Genomic DNA, 8,462 nt, shown 5'->3' on the forward strand with positions numbered 1-8,462 from the left:
TATTTAGTGCCCTAATTTTCAGGATTCCCACTTGAGGGATGGACCTCCAAAACACCTAGTTGTGAAAGCAAATGAGGCTTGCATCCAGGAGACTCAAAACTATAGGAAGAAAAAAAAAAAAAAGAAGAAGAAGAAGCTGATAATGTGCCTGTGAGCACTCACTGCAGCTATTCCCTCAGCGTTCAGCATCAGGAAGTAGGCAAAACTGAAAGAGGTCCGTCTGGGTACTTTAAAAGTTGCTGTCTGAGGGTCAGGCATCTAATCTAGCACACATCTAGGGTTGGCTAAGATCCTTTCTGGAGACTGGGGAAGCTAGTGGACTCTTCCCTTGCCTTCTTGCTCTAGCCCACTCCAAACCACAAATTTCTTCCTAGAAGGAGCTTGTACACATGTCTGGTGTCCCAAGCTTTTGTGATTGCTGTGGGACAGGACCCTGGATCACCTGGCTTGGAGAACCAAAAGGGCTTGTATTTATGAGTCCCACAGAACTGTAGCAAAGAAAGAAGCATTTCTTAGTGGGTGCAGAAGCACCTTCCTTACCCCCTGTGGCTACACACCAGGGTCTATTACAGAAAGAGTGGGTAAAAATGTCCATCTCCCAGTTTACCCCTGGAAAGGGCTTGACTGCATACTCTTCCAGCTGCTGCCTGGGGACCAAGCTTCCAATCAGTTTGCATCTGGGTGCAAAACACGATCCTCCCCTTTGGGACAATGATAGGTTTCAGCATGCTCTCAACTACTGTAACCACTAGGAATGAAGAAGGTGGTTTGGACAATAAGAAAGATTTGAGGAACAACCATAAACTCGGGCCAAGATGATTAACAAGCTTCATCTGCTACACAACACCAGTCCCTCAAGACTGAGAGAGGTACCTGTTAGATTTAATGCAGAAACCAACACAGACAGTCAAGGAAAATGAAGAAACAGAGAAATGCATACCAAACAAAGGAACAAGATAAATTTCCAGAAATGGAAGTTAGTAGAAGGAGGATAAAGGATTTGCCTGATATAGAGTTCAAAATAGTGGTCATTTAGATCGAATTATGAAGAAATGGAAAATATGAACAGACCAATTACTACTAAAGAGATTGAATCAGTAATCAAAAACCTCCCAACAAAGAAAAGTTTAAGACAGATGGACTCTTCTGGTGAAATCTACCAGACATTTAAAGAACAATACCAAGCCTCCTCAAATTCTTCCAGAAAACAGAAGAGGAGGGAACACTTTCAAACTAATTTTACAAAGCCAGGATATCTTGATACCAAAGCCAGACAAGGACACTCCAAGAAGGAAACAATTTCAGGCCAATATCCCTAGTGAACATAGATGCAAACATTCTCAACAAAATATTAGCAAAGCAAATTTAATAGTACATTAAAAGAGTCATACACCATAATCAAGTGTGATTTATTCTAGGGATGCAAGGATGCAAGCTTCAACACCTGCAAAGAAATCAATGTGAAACACCACATTAGCAAAATGAAGAATAAAATCATATGATCATCTCAATAGATGCAGAAAAAGCATTTAAAAAACATCATCTTTTCATGATACAAATTCTCAACAACCTGGGTTTTAGGGGGAACATGCCCCAATATAACAAAGGTCATATATGAAAAGGCTTCAGCTAACTTCATACTCAACAGTAAAACGCCGAAAGCCTTTCCATTAAGATCAGGAATGAGACAAGGTTGACTATCCTTACCACTTTTTTTCAACATAGCACTGGAAGTCTTAGCTAGACAATTATGAAAAAGAAAAGAAAGAAAGAAAAAGAAAAAAATAAAAGAAGAAAAAATAGAAGAAGAAAAGACAAGACAAGAAAAGAAAAAAAAAAGACATCCAAATGGGAAAGGAAGAAGTAAAATTGATTCTCTTCACAGATGACATAGTATTGTATATAGAAAACACTAAGTCCCACCAAAAACCTGTTAGAAGTAATAAATTCAGTAAAGTTGCAGGATTCAAAATCAACATAAAAATTAATTGTGATTCTATAATCAACAAAGAACTATCAGAAAGAGAATTTAAAAAAATAATCCAATTTGCAACAGCATCAAAAAAGAATAAAATAACATACACTAAATACTATAAAGTTGATGAAAGAAATTGAAGAAGATACAAATAAATGGAAAGTAATATTGTGTGGATTGAAAAAATTAATATTATTAAAATGTTCATACTATCCAAAGTGATCTATAGATTCAGTGCAATCCCTATCAAAATTCCAATGGTATTGTTCACAGAAATAGAAAAAAAATTCTAAAATTTGCATGAAATTAAAAAAGACCATGAGTAGCCAAAACAATCTTCAGAAAAAACTTAGAGGCAGCATACTTCCTGATTTCAAACTATATTACAAAGCTATAGTAAACATAAAACATGTGAAGTTGACATTAAAAACAGACACGTTGAACAGAATAGAGAACCCAGAAATAAACCCATGTATATGTAGTTAATTAATTTTTGACGAAGGAGTCAAGAACATACAATAGGGAAAGGATAGTTTCTTCAATAAATGGTGCTCAAAAAACCAGATTACCTCTTGCAAAAGAATGAAAGTGGACCCCAATATTACACCATACACAAAAATCAACTTAAAATGGATTAAACACATGAACATAAGACCTGAAAAATAAAAGCTCCTAGAGGAAAACAGGAGGTAAGTTCCTTGACATTGGTCTTGGAATTTTTTTTTTTTTTTGACACCAAATACAAGAGTAAATAATTAGGTCTATATCGAACTAAAAAGGTTCTGCACAGCAGAGGGAAACCATCACAAAATGAAAAGGCAACCTGTGGAATGGGAGAAGGTATTTGTTAATCATATATTTGATAATGGGTTAATATCCAAAACATACAAAGAATTTATTCATCGCAATAGCAAAAACCAAAAATCTGATTAAAAAATGGACACAGGAACAGAATAACATTTTTCCAAAGAAGACATCCAAGTGGCCACTGGTACATGAAAAGGTGCTCAATCTCACTAATCATCAGGAAAATGGAAATAAAAACCATAATGGGCTATCACTTCTCACCTTTGGTTACGGCTAATATTAAAAAGATAAGAAATAACAAATCCTGACAAGGATGAGGAGAAAAGGGAACCATTGTATATTGTTGGTAGGAATGTAAACTGATACAACTGTTACAGAATACAGTATGAAGATTCCTCAAGAAATTAAAAATAGAGCTACCATATGATCTGGCAATCCCACCTTCGGGTGTATATGCAAAAGAAATGAAACCATTATCTTGAAGTACTTCCCTGTTCCTTGCAGCATTATTCATACTAGCCAAGGTATAGAAGCAATCTAAGTGTCTGCCATTGCATGAATGGATTAAAAAATGTGCTATATATGAGATATATATCATATGAATAATACATATAATATTATTCAGTCTTGATATGAATGAATCTGGAGGGCATTATGCTAATTGGAATAAGCCAGACAGAGGAGACAAATACTGTATAGTATCACTGATATGTGGAATCTAAAAAAAAAGTCAAACTCATAGAAACAGAGTAGAAAAGGGATTGCCTGGGGCTGGGGTGTGGGGGAAATAGGGAGAGGTTGGTAAAGGAATAAAAATATTCAATTTTAAGATAAGCAAGGTCTGAGGATTAATGTATAAGATGACGATTATAGTTAATAACACCATATTGTATAATTGAAATGTGTTAAGAGAGTGGAACTTAAATGTTCTCACAATAAAACAAGGATAAATATGCAGAGTGATAGATATATTAACTTGATGGGGTAATCCTTTAACAATGAAAACATATATCAAGTAATTACACTGTACACTCTAAATATCTTAATTTTATTTGTCAATTATGACTCAATAAAGTTGAAAATTAATATAAAGAGAAAGTGTTCTCCTCACTACATCCCCACTGTTTACCTATCTACAACATCTACTTGACTCAGTTCCGGTGTTAGCCTTTGGTGACTCTCCTCTTCCTGAGCTCCAACATAAAATATGCAGTCCAAATTCCTTTTTGCCTCACCATGTTATCTTAACCATATGCCTACTTGTTTCATTTCCTATTACCCTTCTTACATGGTCTTCATCATTTGCTTACATGAATGAAGTCTGGGAATTTCTTGAGAAAAGTTTCTGTTGAGTCATCTTTTTATCCACTGTGTCAACCACAGTATTTGGAATATCATAGTTCTCAGAGTTTGTTGAATTCATGAATGAATTGAAACACTGTTTTCCAATAAATATTTCTGGTACAGGATTGTTACATATGAGGGTAAAATTCACTAAAATCCATATAATCAAAGCTCACACACGACCTAAAGTGAAAACTACTTCTTTTCATTTTTGGACATTCTAAATTCATTTTTAAAAAAGGTACAAAAGCCTAACTTGCTTAACTTTAGATATATGTTTTGGGTCATGTAGTTGATCTTATTGAATCAGTGATTTAAAATTTTATTGCATAAAAGAAAAAAAATTGTCTCAATCTGGAATAATTGTTAATATTAATGTTATTCTTTATCTTAATTAAAGAACTGAAACTTCTATTTATGGTCCTAAGTGATTAAAATCCTTACGTTTCATCATCCATTTCTTCGTTTGCTTTGTCTCAGCCAATGGGGTCTCATGTCTGGAACCAGGGTTCCTTCTGCAGGAACTGCAATCTTTGCTACCTTCTGCTGAAAGAGCATGGACCCTCTTTCCTTTCCTTTGTTGAGTTGCATCCAAGCCTCTCAGATGGCCTATATTTTCGCAGTTCCAGAGGATCAATAGGAAGAAAGGCGATGATCTCCGCTTTGGTGAGACTTTGTCACTAGAGAGTATGGCACTGATTTATAATCCACTTTTGATAATGAAATCAGCAAAAATTTGCTCTACCAGTCATTTAAAAATTATCACACCCCTGCTCACACACAATGATTTTCCTTTCCTTTATGCAAAACTTTGTATTATGGAATAAAAATTAAAACTGTGCAGATTGGGTAGGATATATAATGTCCTTAAGCATTTTATTTTTTTATTTTTATTTTTTTTAAAGATTTTATTTATTTATGTGACAGAGAGACAGCCAGCGAGAGAGGGAACACAGCAGGGGAAAGGGAGAGGAAGAAGCGGGCTCCCAGTCGAGGAGCCCAATGTGGGACTCAATCCCGGAACGCCTGGATCACACCCTGAGCGGAAGGCAGACGCTTAACGACTGCGCTACCCAGGTGCCCCTATCCTTAATCATTTTAAAGCAGATTTAAAAGGGAAATTATTGTTTCCCATGTTGAAACAAAGATTAAGTAGAACAGAAATTGAAATTCTATACATAATACTTATTTCTAGCCTTAATGTTAAAAATTATATTTAAACACACACATAAAGGAACAATAGTAACAACCAAACAAGCAAACAAACAAATGACAGGGTGGGTAGTATTTTTATTTCTTCCATTTTTTTTTTGCATTTTTTTATTATGTTAAGTTAGCCACCATAATGTACATCAATTAGTTTTTGATATAGTGTTCCATGGTTCATTAGTTGTGTATAACACCCAGTGTGCATCACAATAAGTGCCGTCCTTAATACCCATACCCACCCCTCCCCTCTGAAACCCTCAGTTTGTTTCCTGGAGTCCAGAGTCTCTCATGGTTTGTTTTATTTCTTCCATATTTTAATGTAACTTTGCTTCAGAAAACAATACTTATGGATAATTACCAATATTGAACAGCAGAGGGCAGAAAATAGCAAATTCTGTTTCTTTGAGCAGGCTACTCTTCCACTATAGATCTAGTCGTTTTGAAAGTTTCAAAATTGATTTTATTACTGATCAATTAGAGATAGATTCTTGAAGTGAGAGGTTTCTAAGTATTCAAAATAAATTCTAGTTTTCATTCATTTTCATAACTATTTACTTCAGTCAATTTAAATTTATTACATTTATATTGACAGTATTCTATACTTGAAAAATACAAGCTATATAAATATTATAGCAAATTAGAAACAGTTCCATGAATGATAATATTAATATAATGATACTAACATTGCAGGAAATGTATCCAGGTATGTTGTGAAAGGTACATACATAACTAACTTGTGAAAGATACATTAATAGAATAGCAGTTGAATTACAAGTAATGCCTACTAAAATTTTTATTTCTCTTTTATATATAAATTATAATTTGTCATTAAACAATAATATTTATGCTGAGTTCTTACATTATTTACTAGGGAAAATGATCTATGATTCAGAAAATTCTTACTTTATACCATTTGCTTTTATAGAATGTAATTCAGTCATTTTGAGTTCATCTTTGCCTTTGAATTTGAAATAGATTAGGATGAAAATAGTTTTTGAAACATTTTTTAAAGAAAAATTCAATTTACATTAATCTACACTTTAAACATCGTTTATCCATATTTGAGCTCCTTTCTCTCTCTCTCTTTCCTTTCATTCCAAGTTACTTTGTATGAAATTGAAATTCTTGTGGAAAAAAACTGAATGGAGAAAAAAAGAAAATAGCTGGAAAAGTATTTTTTATTTTATTCTGAGAAATTATTTATTCATTTATATATTTTTTATATATACAATATATATTTCAAATAGGGAATAATTTCAGATCATTTTTTGTGCCCTAGATCACAACTAGTGATTAAATAGGTAAAATTAATTTAATTATTCTTTATATTATAAATTTGGATACATTTTTATTTATATCTCTTTTACTTTTATATCCTTATTTAATTTTTAAAAAGCTAAATGCATTTTAATTCACAGGGCCTGTTTTACATGTAGCGAATTACTTATTAACAGACTAAAATAAATTCTTGGTGATGAAATTGGGAGGTATTTTTACTAAGGTATTTTACTAAGCTTGGTAATAGATTATGGATAGTTCACATCCTGGCTTAGGAGTAAATATCTAAAATCAAAAGAGGGGAAGACCATAACTTGTTATCACAGATTTATAGGATTTGAGAGCAATAGAGGCCACTTTGCCCATCTTTCTCATTTCTAAAATGGAGAAATCAAGGCCTGGAATGATTAAGGGGCAAGTGTGAGGTAACAGTCAACCAGGAGGTTGTAGGAATGATATTAGTGTGATAACTGCACAGGAAGGCAGCATGATAGACTAACACTCTTGGCATTCTGAAATATTAGCAAGTTAATCTTTTAGTATTGTGGGCTTCAATCTACTGCCTTCCGGAAACAGTCCCTTGTACTCAACCTTCCTTTATTTCTTTGTGTAAACCAAAAAAAGCCATAAAACTTAAGAATTTCTGAGGCAGCAGAAGGAATTGCCAGAGCAGGTTCCCAGGCAACTGCTTGGCAAGCAGTGAGAAGTGCATAAATTCCGCAGGGGGAAGTCTAGTCTTAGATCCTCCCCATCTACTCCCTTCCCACAAACTTTTAATCCCTAACCTCATCTTTCTTTCGCAGTGATCTCAAGATCGCGGGTTTAAAGTGATGAAAACTTAGCTTACTTTCTTTGAGCAGCGATTTCTCAAAACTCAGGGCCACGACGCGTTGGAATATCGTGTTTCTCACTACGTCCCTGGGAAAGATTGTGCAGCTCAACGGCCTTTCTAGACTTACTTCATCTTCTTTCTTTCTCCTATGAGACTTTCCTTGAAACGGAGTCTTCTGCTTTCGGTAAAGAAAGGGCTTCTAAAGAGCCAGGTCTACATGTCTTTACTATAGGAGGGAATCTGCGGTGAAGTCTGCGAGACCTGCACTCAGCTGGCTCTGCAAGTTGGCATTATGACCCAATGGAACACACTCTAAAAGATGGGATATCCATGCAAAGTATTTCAAAGATTCAATCTTGATCTCCTCTTACACGGCTTTAGCCTTTAAAGAAAGAATTTTGGTTTTTTTTCCCCTGGATGCTGGCTACATCACATTTAGCAAAACTTCAAGATTTTGGAACAGTTCTCCGATAGGTATTTTGGTCTCTTGTTTGCTTTTTGGCTGGGTCAGGTGAGGTGGATGATAGCTTTTCTACATTGCTAGGTGAGTTTTCACAGGCCACAGAAAATGAAAATAAAAATTAGTTTAAATGTAAAACAGCAGGGCCTGGTGAGAAAACGCTTCACCGGCAACAATTAGCAATTCGGCTTCTGCACAGCAGCCGGAAATCAGCTTTGCTGCGTTTGGTCCAGGCTGGAGCATCTCAGCGGCAGCTGCGGCGGCGGCACAGAGGTAGCACGAGGCTAGGAGCGGGGTGCTGTCCTCGGTGCTGAAAGGCAGAAGCGCTCGGTGGGCGCGACAGCTCGCGAGACCCGAGGTCTAGCCCAGTGGTAGCTGCTGCCCGGCTGCGAGCCGCGCTTTCTCAGCGCCGCGCACGCGGCGCTGCCAGGCCAGTGCGGGGTGCGGGGTGCGGGGGAGGGGTTGGACGCGCGCGCCAGCAGCCTGCCGCGAGTCGCGCACGCGCGCCCGGGACTGCCTGCTCCTCTGTGACTTGCGTGTGTGTGTGTGTGTGTGTG

Source organism: Ursus maritimus, unplaced genomic scaffold, assembly GCF_017311325.1.
Source record: "Ursus maritimus isolate PB19 unplaced genomic scaffold, ASM1731132v1 scaffold_11, whole genome shotgun sequence".
NCBI lineage: Eukaryota > Metazoa > Chordata > Mammalia > Carnivora > Ursidae > Ursus > Ursus maritimus.